This window comes from Dermacentor andersoni, chromosome 5 (assembly GCF_023375885.2).
Source record: "Dermacentor andersoni chromosome 5, qqDerAnde1_hic_scaffold, whole genome shotgun sequence".
NCBI lineage: Eukaryota > Metazoa > Arthropoda > Arachnida > Ixodida > Ixodidae > Dermacentor > Dermacentor andersoni.
In genome coordinates this window covers 62752052-62767550 of record NC_092818.1, presented here as the reverse complement: position 1 = coordinate 62767550, position 15499 = coordinate 62752052, and positions in this window count along the sequence as shown.

Sequence of the window (15499 nt, the reverse complement as noted above, 5' to 3'; positions counted from 1 at the left end):
TCTAACCTTGAGTAGTACTCCACCTGTACCCCTACCCTGTTGTACAGTTTTAATTAAAGGTAAACACTGCATCCGTCAATCAAGCGGAGTTGTAGAAAAATATAATGAGTATACGAATGGGGTAGCAGAACGATAACAGCATGGATTAAGGGATCATGCGTGTCAGGTGATGTGTGCAGATGATTATGGGCGCGTCGATGACGTCATCGCAGATCTCCCATTTGTACCTTATTTTACACATAAAATCTCTACTCGTAGTAAAAGTGGCGTAATTACAATTTGAAAAAAAAATGCAATCTGCCAACTAGCTTGATTTATTATTTCAAGTGAGCGGCCCTTTAACGTAGATGCGTTCCTTTTACCAGTCGAACTTTTCCGGCTTCTTTTGATCGAGTGTTGTTGACTATTAGTTTACTGAACTACGTTAAGTAGGAGGCACATCTACCGTAGCGATAAGAAAGCTGGCCGCAATTTCGCTAAAGAAACAAATAAAAGAAAGAAACTGAATCGATGCAATCATTATCTTGTGGCTGGTGTATAACGCGCCCTCTTCTTTCCGTTGTGTGCGCTACTCCTTCTCACCTCGTGCCCCTCTCCTTATTTTCTCACGTTTTCCATAAACCAACTTCGGTGATCAGCACCTTTTGCCCGGTGTCGTCCGTCCATCCCCGCATCGCTATTCACAAAAAGAGACTTTCACATCAAGCACTAGTGCCCTGCAGAGAAGCCAGTAATCGCACACGCCAGTAGATAGCGTTATAATGCGATTAGCCTTCTTTAAGAGCTTCACACAGCTCCCAGTTCATTGTACGTATATCTCTCTGTCTGTCCGCATCCATGTGCCACTCGCCAATGAAGCGCTTGCGCGCCAATTTGGGTCACTGAGTATGCACCCCTAGGTACGTGCCGCTTTTCAATGAACCCCTTTGACGGCAGTTTGGAAAAAAATTGTCCTGTTGTGCCACTGGGCACATGTCACTCTTCAATGACATATACATTCCGATGAGATCGTCTGAATGACGCGAGTTAGATTCCGCTTAGGACCGGAAAAAATCATACACGATTTCTTGCATATGTGTGTATATATTCCGACATGCATCACGCGCAGACTTCGCGGCGGACCCACTAGATGGCGCAGCGTGTCCAGAGGTAAGCGCGAGAGAGGAGGCCGGCTGCAGGTACACGCCACATAGATGACGCGTTCAGGCGACAGCAATAGGGTGTGTCGCCACGTTGCGTCGATGCTAACTGCATTAACGACGACGGCCAGCCTGAGATGTTTTCTGTCGAAATTTTTTTCATTGACGCAGCGCTTGCTTTCGTGTCTTCAACCTGTACAGTTCCTTTCTCTTTTTTTTTTGTGCATAAATGGCGAATTCGCCATTTCGCTCCACAAATTATAGCATTAACGTTGTCCTACTGTCATTTATGCCAGATCAACGAAACTTAAGCGACTGATGTAGCAAACCTTGCGCCATGCGTCAGAAATATAGAAGGAGAGAAGAAAAGAAAAAAATGCAAGTAGGACGACGAGACCCGTGTCCGGTTTGCTGCCCTGCACTGGAGCAAGGGGTCAGAGGGAGAGAAAGAAGCGAGCGAGAGAGCACTTAAATAAGAGCACTGCCTGCGTGTGCACGTGGAGGAGCGCATTGAGTTGATAAACGGTCTTCTTGAGGAATTGCACCAATGAACTCGTTGGGTTCTGGGCTGGCGCCGCACACGGTCCATGTTGAGTCGAGTTAACTTCATGCTTCCTGAAGAAGAAGGCGTTATATGTCATAGCGGGAACAACGGCACGACTGGTGCTCAATGGAGTCTTTACTACTGAAAGAGTCATACGTTGGCGTGTCGTCATTTTAATTATCATTGTGATCGGGTCCAAGTAAGCATCCTTAAATGCTCCCCTCGCCAGAGGCGGCATGGCGGTGTCGCATCAAGAGCAGTGAATTAGTGATTGCAGTCGGATATTTAAGGACGCATCGATTCAGAGAGGACTATTAACCACGTGTCACGGTTCCAGACAGGAAGTCCAACTTTGTTGACGAGTCTGCTATTGATAAGGGGATCGCAACCGGTCAGTATATATATATATATATATATATATATATATATATATATATACATATATATATATATATGTGTGTATATTTACGGGTAAACCGGGAAGCTTCTTACCAGCAATGCCGGGGTGACTTCACGGTCTCTGAAAGATGATGATAACATGTCCTTTATCCATGGCTTGATGATGACACTCTCTCAACTATTACATATCAACTGGTCCTAAGTCCTTTTACCTATGACAAATGAAAACATTTTAAGGGCTGCCTTAGTGTCTCAAAACCGGACACACTTGTCTTCTCTTACGGGACAAGTGAAACTTGATTGTGACGAGCTTTACCGAGAGAGAAAGATAGAGAGAGAGAGAGACAGGAATGAGAGGTAAAAGGCAGGAAGATTCACTGGAAGATAAATATCCAGTTTGATGCACTGCATTGAGGAAGGTGGTAAGGGAAGACAGAAAGAACAAAAAAAGAAGGCACACACGGAGAAATAAAGTGAGGAAGGTAGAAAAAAACCGTCGAGCATGCCCTCTGTTCCTCGCTACAGCTCCCAGAGAAAGTCGCTCGTGATGGCGTTGACACGCCTCGACGACCGGCCGCTTTCTGAGGAAACGATCTAGGAGCGCCGGCTGATGCGGTCTTCAGGCGGGAAGGCTACGAAGGCGCTGCTGATGTTTCTCCGATTAAGCGACCTATCTGAACGACTGTGACGCTCCCGCTTGTCTTTGATCTTAAGTTTGTGCCCTATAGGCTTCATTCAGCAATAATAGCATAATTTTCTTTAGTGGAGTTCTTGACTAATTGACCTTCGTAATATGAAATAAATTATGGGGCTTTACGTGCCAAATCTTCGAAATGGCAAGGAACACTTGTAACTGTTGGAGAAAACGCAATTAAGACGAAAGTCTTGCTTCTGGTTTATAAAACGAGTTTATTGATGTTTCCATCCCGAACCACCAATATAAATATAATAATAAAAAGTTGTGAATCTTAAGTTATTCAAATGCTATTATGTTATTAAAATGTATTTTGTTGACACTGACGACCATTATCTGGTGTCGTTACAGGGAGGCTTACAGTCATAGTTAATTATACACTGTCTAAATACACATTAAAGTACAGAAACACGTAAAGTTAGACAGTACTAAAGTGTATATATAATACACGCTCGAAGTCGTGGATCACCTTCACCAACAACAGAATTTGGTTTAACCGAAAACGTTCACTAAAAGAAATTTACCATGGAGCTGAGGCTGCCATCTGCGCGCAGAGTGAGGCTATGACTGAGTTATGTATGTCGTCATTGAATTATCTCTGGCGAGTACAGAAGTTGAAGCACAGCAAGGAAGCCTGATGCGTGCTCAAATACGTGTACATGTTTGAGTACACACGTACTTAAACAAGAGCGGCCCTACAGCAAAAAGAAAGAAAGAAGAGAAAAAGAAAAGAAAGGAGACCTAAACTCTATATCTATTAATTCCATTTAAACATATACGGATGTTTCTAAGGGATTCTTATTCGCTCATATAATCAATCCTATGGTATTTTCATTATTTTCATCATATCATATTGGGGAACATACGAGCTTTTATGTGTGTGTGTGTGAAAACATTTATTGTAATGAGGTCCGGAGGCTCGACTTACTAAGCCAAGGCCGGCCGTTCCCACGTTGGCACTGTCAGGCCAAGCCTTTCAGCGACATCATGGGCCCTCTGGACGGCCCATTGTTGGCCCTCAAACAATGGGCTTTGAATCCTTTTCTCCCACTGTGTGCATTCTTCAACGAGGTTGGGGAGAGTCGCGGGACACCCCGCCAGCATATGTCTGATTTCAATAATGCCATTACAATCGTTGCAGTCCATCTTAATCTCCCTCTCTGGATATATTTTATTAATGGTGTACGGTGTAGGATATGTACCTGTTTGCAATAAGCGTAGTGAAACTGCCTGAGCTCTGTTCAGTTTTGAATGTGGCAATGGGAATTGCCTGCGTCCTGAATAGTAGTGTTTGGTAATGCCATTGTATGTTATTAAATAATCTCTAGATTCCCTGGCTTGGTGGTGAACGGCTCGGTTGTGACTGTCACGGTTAGCAAGTCCTCGTGCCAAGTCATGAGCAACCTCATTGAGGTTTATCCGAGTCTCGTCCACTTTCCCCATATGCGCAGGAAACCATCGGATTTCAGTTCTCATAATTCCAATGTTTTCAAAAAGTTTAGCTGCAACACCAGCTACGTAGCCTTTATCAAAACACTTTATAGCGGATTTCGAATCACTGTAAATGCAGGCCCACTTATTACTCCTGATGGCTAGAGCAATTGCCACTTGTTCCGCCACCATGGGGTCATTGGTAAAAATAGTGATAGCATCTTGCGCCTTCCCTTGATAATTTGAGACAATGGCCGTATATGCTTCTTTACCTTTCACCCAGGCTGCATCAACTACCGCTGCCAATTGGTTCTGCTGTTCTATTTCCTGCAAGAGTGCTTTAGCTCTTGCCTTTTTCCTTTCGACATTATATTCTGGATGCATGTTTCTGGGGAGAGGGTTGGTTCTGATCTTGTTCCTAATGTCAGTCCTTAATTCTACTTCAGCCTCTATTGGGCTCCTTGACGTATTCAGTTCTGCACCTATTGCTTGTAATATGTTCCTGCCAGCTCGTGATTTTGTCAATCTTTCGTGTTGCGCTAGCTGTTGGGCCTCCGCCATTTCTTCCATTGTGTTCTGCACCCCTATAGTCATGAGTTTGTCAGTTGCAGCGTTACTGGGTATCCCTAGGGCTACTTTAACGAGCTTCCTGAGCATCAGATTTAGTTTGTTAAGTTCTGCCTGCTTCCATTTGAATAATCCAACCATATAAGTAAGGTGACAGGGAGCAAAGGCGTGTATTAGCCTCAAAGCGCTATCTTCTCCTAAGCCTCTGTGTCTATTGGTAATTCTCCTTAGTAACCTAATGACTTCATCTGTTTTATTCGAGATATGTCGTATTGTTCTATGGTTAGCATTGTTTCCGTCTATGTGGTACCCAAGAACCTTGATTGTTTCAACTAGCCTGACTGCGGATCCTTCATGAGTGTATAAGCACACTCTTGGCTCATCTTCCGTAATGTAACCTCTTGGTTTGCGACCTTTGCTGCGATGTTTAATGACCAAGAGTTCTGATTTGGCTGCCGAGCATTTCAACCCCATGTCTTTCAGTGTGTTCTCTACAACATATAAACTTTCCTGTAATCTGGTCTCTGTCTGTCCTACATTACCCTTGGCACTCCATATGGTTATGTCGTCGGCATATACCACCTGATGTATACCCTCAATTTTCTCCAGATTTCTTGCAACCTTGGACATTGCTAAATTAAATAGCATGGGTGAGAGCACAGCCCCTTGTAGAGTGCCCCTATTTCCCAAATTCTAAGCTTCTGATTTAAGCTCACCCAGCATGAGTTGTGCAGTTCGATTTCTAAGAAAGTCCTTAATCATGTTAAACAGTGATACTGATGATATTCCTCGGGTGGGAATGACGGGCTTAGCTCAACATTTTTTTTGAAGGCGTTGCCGCGTAGACTGTACGCTTATCGTTCCTTACAATTTTCGTCTGTATTGGTTACATATTTCATGTCTGTGTATGTTTGATGTTTCGCCGCGACTTATCTTGAGTATAGACGTTTTTTTACCTTTCCTTTTTTTTGCGACGATGAGGTACCACTTTTGTGGAACAGACAGGGGATGGGATCTAGTGATGAGACAGGGCGGTTGGATGCCACGTCATCGCGGTCGGATCACTCAAATTTCTCGTCGGCCTACATCGGTTGACTAGAGAGGCCCCTTCCTCGTTTCTTGGTGTACCCTCCAGGGGTACCACTGCATATCGGGTGGTGAGTGACCTAGGCACACCAGACTGGTGTCTGTTTCTACTTCCGGCCAGCTAAACACTGTCTATTCGGCTTCTCTTGCAACTAATGATCTGACATTTGACCTGTTCTTGCACAACGTACTGACCAATGTTCCTGTTGCCCTGGTACCGACGAATGGAGAGTCAATTCGAATTAAAAACCCCAAATTCATCCAGGAAGAGCTTCAGAAGGTGATAGCTCACCATCACTTGATCAACGAAGTACACCAGTTTGGTTTCGGGGGCATTCTCTGCTATTTGCCAGACCAGGCTATATCGCTGACCTTCTCAAATGTACAGCGTTTGCCTGACATCCGGGGAGCTGCTTCATTCCTGTGCACTTAGCTTGTGTTAAAGGACTGTTCGTGGGGTCGACTCAAGCCTTACCCCTTCATATATTTAGCAATGTTTTCTCTGGCCGGAGTCACGTACGTATCTTGTTGGCGTCTGTTAATTGATAACAACAGGATCCCTACAGAATCAGTCATTGTTACCTTCACCGAATAACTCGTCCGACAGAGATAAAAGCGTGGCAATTCATTACCGGGTTGAATCACCATTTTCCCGCCCCCTTCAGTGTATTATACATTGGCGCTATGGGCATAGCATTAAGGGATGCCGATCGGTTCCTCGCTGTCGAAAATGTGGAGAGAACTACGAATCAAAAGATTGTTCATCACAGGAAGAACAGTATGACCTATGCACTGATCCTCACTCAGGTGACTATCAGAACTGCGCTGCGAGAGCGCAGGAATGACATTTTATAGATAATTGAGCAAGAGGGACGGGATCTAGTGATGAGACAGGGCGGCTGGATGCCACGTCATCGTGGTCGGATCAAATTTCGCGTCCGCCTACATCGGTTGACTAGAGAGGCCCCCACGACGGGAATCCGGTGGTATTATTGCAGAGCAATCTCGTGGGTAAGCTGAAGAAGCAAATCGTCTGTCTCATGTAGTAGCCTCAGCGCTTGTAGATGTCATAGCTTCGGCAGTGGATAGTGCAATGAAGAAGTCAATGGAAAGTTTATTTGTGAGCCTGGCGGAGTCATTGGCCCAATTGGTTACTACACAAATGCATATTGCTACTTTAGGTGGTTGCCCACTCAAATGAGGCCTCTAAACTCTCAATGCCACAGATGCTGATGAAACTGATACATCGAATCCAGGCCTTCTATGATTCGGCCTAGCGAAACCCCTCATGCGTGTCATGCAGAAGAGGATTCTGACTGGAGGTCAGCTGGTTAGTCGCAGGACACACACATGGAGCTTGACTCCCATGCTCTTAAACGCCGTGCATGTCCTGTAGCGCAGGTATATATGTGATACATAAGATGAAGACGAAAAATTGCCAGAACGAGAATATTTCTAAACAAATTGCTGGCTTTCCCATAATCGATAGTAGATGTAAGCATGAAATGGAAACTGGCAAGGCAGATTGATTGGAGATGACACTAGCCACATTCTTAAAATGGGTGTAGTGCATGATAGCAACGCATCCCCCCCCCCCCCACACACACACACACCACACCGCACGACGCCATACGGTGAACTGGTACATATGGACACTGCCCAGCTGGAAGAAGAAAACCGGCTGAAGCCCGCACGACAGGCAGCGAAAGCCGCCAGGAAGACAGAGCGCACTGCCCAGTTAGAAGAAAAATGAATTGATTTCTGGGGTTTTACTTGCCAAAACTACGATTTGATTATGAGGCACGCCGTAGTGGGAGACTCGAGATTAATGCTGACCACTAGCGGATCCTTGACGTGCCTTCAATGCATGGGACATGCGTGTTTTTGCATTTGCCCTCCATCAAGATGCGGCTGCCATGGCCGGGATTTGATCCCGCGCCCGCGGGCTTAGGAGCGCAACACCATAACCGGTAAGCCACCGCGGCGGGTAGAAGCGCCCGTAGGAGGCGCCACGCAGCTGAGCGCTCTTCTGAACGCCAGCGGTCCGTGAGTTCAGCGGCGCGGGTTTTGCGTCACCTCGAAAGACGGCATCACGAAGCGTGGCTCCATCTCTCGAGGTGATGGAACACCCGCGCCGCAGAACTGACAAATCACCGGCGTTCAGAAGAGAGCTCAGCGCCAAAAGATGGCAATGAAGTGTATGGTGCACTGTATTTGCCTTTTGAACGTCGCTGTGGGAAACGAGAAGTAAAGCTTCTGCGTATTAGAAGCACGCTAAATTTTAATGCGCTCTTCTGCCAAGGAAACTGTGGTAATAAAGAAGTCAAGAATAAAGAAATGAACACAAGTTAATTGTGTTAACAAGTTAATGAGCCATGCGCGGGACACCTGGGATTCGCTAAGACATTAGAAAAGATACGACAGAAGTATTACTGGCCCCGGCTTTATTATTCTGTACAACGGTACATGAAGACCTGCCGCGATTGTCAGCGCCGCAAGAAACCACCAGTTAAACCGGCTGGCTTCCTCCATCCTGTGGACCCTCCTCAAGCACCGTTCCAACAAATAGGAATGGATCTACCTGGGCCATTCCCAGTGACCTCTTCGCGCAACAGATGGATAGTCGTCGCTACCGACTACTTAACCCGGTACGCCGAAACCGAAGCTATTCCGCAAGCAAATTCGTATGAAGTGGCCAAGTTCTTTTACGCCACATCGTCCTACGACGTGGTGCACCGTCTGTTCTCATCACCAACCATGGTACAGAATTTACAGCGTAACTTATGCAGGACGTTCTTCAGCTGACGCATAGCCCTCACCGCAAGAGCACTGCGTATCACCCTCAAACCAATGGATTAACGGAACGTCTGAACAGAACGCTGGCTGATATGCTCTCCATGTATGTCGACGTAGAGCACAAGACGTGGGACGAGATCTTACCCTATGTGACTTTCGCGTATAACACTGCCGTGCAGGAGACTACCCAGTTTACGTCGTTCGAACTTGTATACGGGCGCCACGTCACGTCAACACTTGACGCCATGCTACCTCTGGCTGATAATAGCCCGACCAGCGAACACGTGGAAGAGTTCGTACAAAGAGCCGAAGAGGCACGCCAGCTTGCTCGGCATCGTATCCGGAGCCAACAGGATACCGAAACCCTTCGATACAACCAGGGTCCACGCGACGTCCATTACAATACCGGCGCCTGCGTGTGGGTCTCGACGCCCGTCCATCACCGTGGACTCTCGGAAAAGTTGATCCGCCGGTATTTTGGTCCCTACAAGGTTACACGCCTCCTCAGTGACGTGACCTACGAAGTCGTCCCCTGCAGTTCTAACCCCTGTTCACTCCCTCGTCGTCCTCGCGCTGAAGTTGTTCATGTAGTGCGCCTGAAACCACACTATGCGCGTACGTGAACGCCAAGATGCACCTAAGGAGCTTCATTTCTTATGTCGCTGAGCGAACTTTTTGACGCGACCGAGACGGTCGCTTTTCGCATAGGGGGCAGTTGACACAAATATGTGGGGCTCCCGCACCGCAGGACGGCGCGCGCGAAGGTCGGCGCCACCAAAGACGATGAAGTCCGTAAGCTGCACGCTCTTGTTCTGGCCCGTCATTAACGAGAAGCGTATATTTTGCAAGACTCCGTCTCGAATCTACGTCACTATATATATATATATATATATATGATACGGTAATAATACGTTACGCAATAAGCCATACACTGTGGCTTGAAGCTTTCTTGGCGTCACACGAACGCCAACCATCGTGGAAAGTAGGCGTCCAGTGGCACAGCGTGGTTAGTATTGTTGGTATGTCGCGCAACACTATACTACTTTGATATTTGCCCATTGAATAAGAACACACACACAGTGTGTGTGTGTGTGTGTGTGTGTGTGTGTGTGTGTGTGTGTGTGTGTGTGTGTGTGTGTGTGTGTGTGTGTGTGTGTGTGTGTGTGTGTGTGTGTGTGTGTGTGTGTGTGTGTGTGTGTGTGTGTGTGTGTGTGTGTGTGTTCTTATTCAATGGGCAAATAACAAAGTAGTATAGTGTTGCGCGACCTACCAACAATACTAACCACGCTGTGCCACTGGACTCCTACTTTCCACGATGTTTGGCGTTCGTGTGACGCCAAGAAAGCTTCAAGCCACAGTGTATGGCTTTTTGCGTAGCGTATTATTCTCAGTTGCCTCGTATCGCTTGTTCTGCGGCGAAGTGTGTTAGAGATTAAAATCTGAATACTAAGCTCTTCTGGCATGTTGTAGGAGGATGGCATTTGAAGTGCGCGGGCGTCGAAATCAGACTTTGGGTCAATGTGTCAATGTGCGGGGCCGAAAAGTGGCAGTGTGCGCCTGGTCGGTGCGCGGGCCCCGGGAGACGGTCGCGAGCGAGGGAGCCGGCAAGCTGATTGGAGCGGGACAGCAGGAGAAGCTCTCGCCGGGCCACGTCCCAACGTCACCGCTCCCGCCCCTGCTTAACTGGGCTTCGCCCCAGGTTGCAGCGCTGTACTCGGACGCTACCTTGCAGATCCTGCAGTGGCCGGGCTCCTTCGCTCCGGCTCTTGACGCTTCCGAGACAGGCTATGCTGCGGCGTTCATGACCGTGCTGACCTGTCGATGCCGGGCTGCGCCCCCCGGCTGCATGCCACTGCCGCGGTGACTTGCGGCTGAGCTACGCCCCAGCCGCCGCTACCACACCACTGCGGCTCGTAACCAACGGCTACGGTCGAAACTGCGAGTGCTGCAGAACCTGAACTGAGGTTAGCGACCATAGCGGCAAACCTGTTAAATGTGCTGTCTGTAGTAATGTGTCTGCGTCTAGTCCCGTGTATAAATTCACTCCTCTCTGTCTTGGGTGATACCTCAGTACGTCTGGCTGACGTAGGCTCACATATTTGCCCGCATGGCACATGAACTGTCAGTGGCGTAAGTTAAAAAAATACGGGACAATGACGACTACAATCTACGATCGAGAATATTAGGCCGCAGGGGTATATCTTTGCAGTCATCACACGAAGGCATACCGTCATTCACTAAGATTGTTAAAACGCACACTTAAGCTCGTCCCACGTACTTAAACCCTTATCACCCTTGACAGCTAACCCCTGACACCCATGAGAACCCCTGACAGCTAGGTGTGAGATATGAGGGGCGGCTGTATAAGCCGACACATTCTGCAGTCGCCATTAAATATTCGCTATGTTGTGTTCTAGGCGCGAAAGAGTGCCCAAACTGTCATGCAGAGCTGCGACCTATTGTGTTCAGAGCATGTTTATGACACTCAATTGGTTCTGACTGCAATATTAGATTCCGTATCTAAATCTAGTTAGCGCTATTCCGGGTAAAATGATTATGGAAGCGATAAAGCGAGCAAGCTCGATATGATCGCCATACAACGACAGTAAAAGTATAACTCCCTCCTCCTAAATCGGCTTATAAGTTTCCTTTATTCCTTCCTCACGACGCATATAGTCGTGTGCAACAATAATTGGTTCTTGCCAACGTCCGACCATATCAGCACAAAACATCGGTTCCGCACATGAGGTCTAATGCTGTGCGTCCTCACACAAGTTCAACATAAACTTGAGGTTTAAGATTAACCAGCACGATGACTGATAGAGATACTAAAACTGTGATACTAAATCTAAGTAGCGAAAGCATGAGCATGAATTGCCTGCGAAATATACGACACAGACACACACCAGCGGATATATAATTCACTAAGAAGCACTGGTTACTTAGGTGACATTAATTGCTGTCTTTGGCATACGTGACAGCAGTCACAACACAACTGATGCTCATTACTCTCAGGTAAGCGAATAACTTTTACCATTGGCCATCAGTGACGCGTCTCGGTGCAGCGGCCACGCCGCACACCAACAGACGGACGGACAGACAGACGGACAGACAGAGGGACAAATTTTTGGAACACAACCAGTCCTGCCTTTTGAAAAACAGATCGTCAAGTCATATTCTCCGGTCCTTTAGGAGTGACAAGAGTGTCTTCTATTAACCAAAGTGCTGGTAAATGCAAATTGACGTCTAGGAAAGAAAGAGCGCGTTTCTTTTTTTCAAATCTGTCTAAAATAGGATCTCGGCAAGATATCGGAGATTGAAGGAACTTGAAACAAAAACAACATCCATAGCGTACGAAGTGTTAGTCTTTATATCAGTTGTTTACGCTGAAACGCATTGAGAAACCAAGGCACTGAATATACGAGGGTGGTTCGTGCCTGTTCAGTGCCACCTCAATTTGCAGATTCGCACGTAAGTCTCCAGGTTCTCTTGTTCTTGCTCCTCGAAGGAACACACGTGGTTTGTCAAAAGGCTCTTTTCAGAGATTTTCGTCAGGGCAAACACCGATACAGTCCAAAACCCGCGAGCGGGGATCTCGGCGCACAGAATATAACCTCACGTTTCATTTCAGATTCAAAGACCTCCATTTCTTGAAAGGAACGAACTAAGTCTGTCTTTGTGACATTGAGCGGGGAGCTCCAGCAGCAGGCGATACATTTAGACCGACGATGTAGAAGACACCATCCTTTTGAATACCCAAGAATGTCTTTTTCTTTTTCTCTCCTGCTTTTCTTCCCGCTTAAAACACGCGCTCCAGAGCGCTTGAAAGACAGACACCTAACCGCTTGCTTTTTGTGTAATGGAAGTGCCACTCTATCGACGGGAACAGCCCGTTCTATAGCTCGCAGACATATCCTTCTCTGCTCCGACCGAGACGCAAGGCTAAGGCACGGGCCCAAAACTCGGAGCATTCATTTTATGAATAGGCGTCTCGGATGTTTATTGGCGTGTGTAGGCAACGCGCTCACTGCATTTCAGCCTCATTCGGTGCATACTCTCTTCTTTTTTTTTTTTCTAGGGCGCGAGCACCGACAAGACGCACCCGCTATGCGTCTCAACGGCTTTTGTTAGCGAAGTCACGTACCACAGCCCAGAGCTGCCTGCGGCGAATGCCTTGGGAGGCTCGTTTGCATACGCACCCGTCAACAAGCAAACCACGACGGCGCGGGGCCTTCGTTCAATGGCTATTTACAGTGTAGAGCCTATTTATTTTATTCACACATACTGCCGCCTCGAAATCGTAAGTCATTGCAGGGTGGATACAGATATACACTAGGACACGTTTACATTGTAATGTACAATACATGAGACACATCGTGAAACATAAAGCAAAGCGAGAGTAGTTGGCACGGTCCAATGCCTTCAATGCAAACTCTTCATTCGGCACTTCCTTCAGTGGGCCATCCACGTCATTCCATAGTTACGCTGTATAACTGAGGAAGGAAACTTTAATAAACCATGACTCTTATAAATGTGCGCGTGCGCGACGGTATTTTCCTTGGAGTGTGGCATTCACGAGAGATCTTATTTGCAGGTACCCAGGAAGATTTGAGTTTTGTGAAGTACCAGGAAAACGTGTTTCGGTACGCCAATTTCGGAATTATGTCACCATACCCCTTCTAATCACTGATTCTATCATTTGCATTGTCCTGGGCACAATTATCATCTCAACGAAGTCGTATACCCGGCATCACCTTAATTTACCGACACCAGCATCTCAAATACAGCTAGTAAAAAATGCATCAGATCCAACCAGTCGGAATCTAGATACAGCGAAGCTTTGTCTTAGTGCATAAAAAGTTTAAACATGAGTACACACACGCACACGCACACACACAGCAATTATACAGAGATATTTTTTTTTTTAAAGCAGAGTTGCTTACTACTATAGCGAGTACGACGGTCTCCTTGAAAGCATCATGGTTCCAGCGGCAGCATGCGCGCAGGTACGTAGCGCAATTCGAATCCATTCTATCCGCAAGAAGCGTTTACTTCCTTTTTACCGTGCAGCCGCGGATACGGGAAGGCGAGCTTTCTGGTTTGTTCTTTTTTTATTTTCCCGGCACAGCCAGCGCCGCCCGCTGCGGCGGATGGTTGGATGGATGGATGTTATGAGCGTCCCCTTTGAAGCTGGGCGGTGGGTTGCGCTACCAAGCTTTTGCTATTATACTGCCTAATGTCCTACCTAGATTAAACAATAAAAAAGAAAAGAAGAACAATATGAACTCCGACAACCAAATTTTCTGATCCTGTATTGCGAACTGTGCTTTTGTTCGCCTCCGTCTTTTGTCGTTTCCCTACTTTTCTTCCACCAATCCTCTAATCGCCTCTTACTAATGCCTGTTGCGGACATGTTTACTTTTCCACTGCTCTTGCTGAAACCAAGGGCTGCGCGGACGCGCCGAGGCGAGCGCCATCTGGTCATAGTGCAAGGAACCCAGCGGCGCATTGCTCCGCTGTGACTGGTTGGCATCTTCGAAACCCGGCGAGGTTAAATTTCCAAGGAAACGCTCGCTTTTAAAAACAGGCCACGTAAGTTGAGCAATGTTCAGTGAGAAAATTCAATGCGTTATGCGCACAGAACGCGCGTCGAACTAAATGAACGCAGCTGCGATAGTGTATCGGTACACATTTGTTTGCATTCTAGCGAGGCGGTCACAAGTGACGTTCCAAAACTTCACGTGCTAAGATTAATTTTATTGACGCACCGCTTGCGTAGTCCACACAATTGTTTAGTTCATTCGCGGACCGAGAAGATTAGATAGATAGATAGATAGATAGATAGATAGATAGATAGATAGATAGATAGATAGATAGATAGATAGATAGATAGATGATAGATAGATAGATAGATAGATAGATAGATAGATAGATAGATAGATAGATAGATAGATAGATAGATAGATAGATAGATAGATAGATAGATAGATAGATAGATAGATAGATAGATAGATAGATAGATAGATAGATAGATAGATAGATCCCGGCCATCGAGCGTTGCGGGTCGGTCCGAGTGGCGCCCATGCTGCGAAACTCGACATCGGACAAGAGACGAAGCAAAACGCTGGTTGTCAGAAGAAGATGACGTGTTCGCCGTCTTGCCGGGCATCGCATTTTGATGGAACGGAGCGAGATGCAACCGCAGAGAGCCTGGAGGGCTGTCTTTCCTGTTCTTCTCGCGTCAAGCAGAGCGGCGAAGTTGCGGGAGGGGAATCGGAGTGAGACGTGATTACACTTCGCAACGTGGAAGTGGCTGCGCTTCTGCGAACACCGCCGCCGCACGGGAGCTAGCTGTAGGCCCCGGCACCGGCGCACGCGAAGCTCCCCAAGGTTCCGACTCTGTTACGCCTCGAGAGAGCCGTCGCGGGTGGTATCGATACGGGAGCCACATGATCGTCGTTGGCTAGGAAGAGCCCACGTTTTTTTTTTTTTTCGTTGAAATGTTTTTTCCTTCTTTTTTCAGTTTCTTTAGTTTATTGTGTGTACTTTTTGCAAAGGGACTGATACTCTTGAGCTTGATGTTATAAACGCCAGCAATAGAAGCACCGTCAGAAGCAGCACTTTCGACGTGTAAAACAGACAGGCTAAATGCTGCAGCAAGGTTGACCCTGCCATGGCAACAATGTCGGCCGAAACGTATAGGGAACTTGATTTCCTTTCTTTTGTGGTGTTTTGTGGTTATTCAGCGGCGACACCGACTCACTCAAAGATCTAGGGGCGCTACACAAATCGTTTTCCCGCGGGTTACTGATATGTTTAAGCCCTGTTCACGAAATTAGGCAA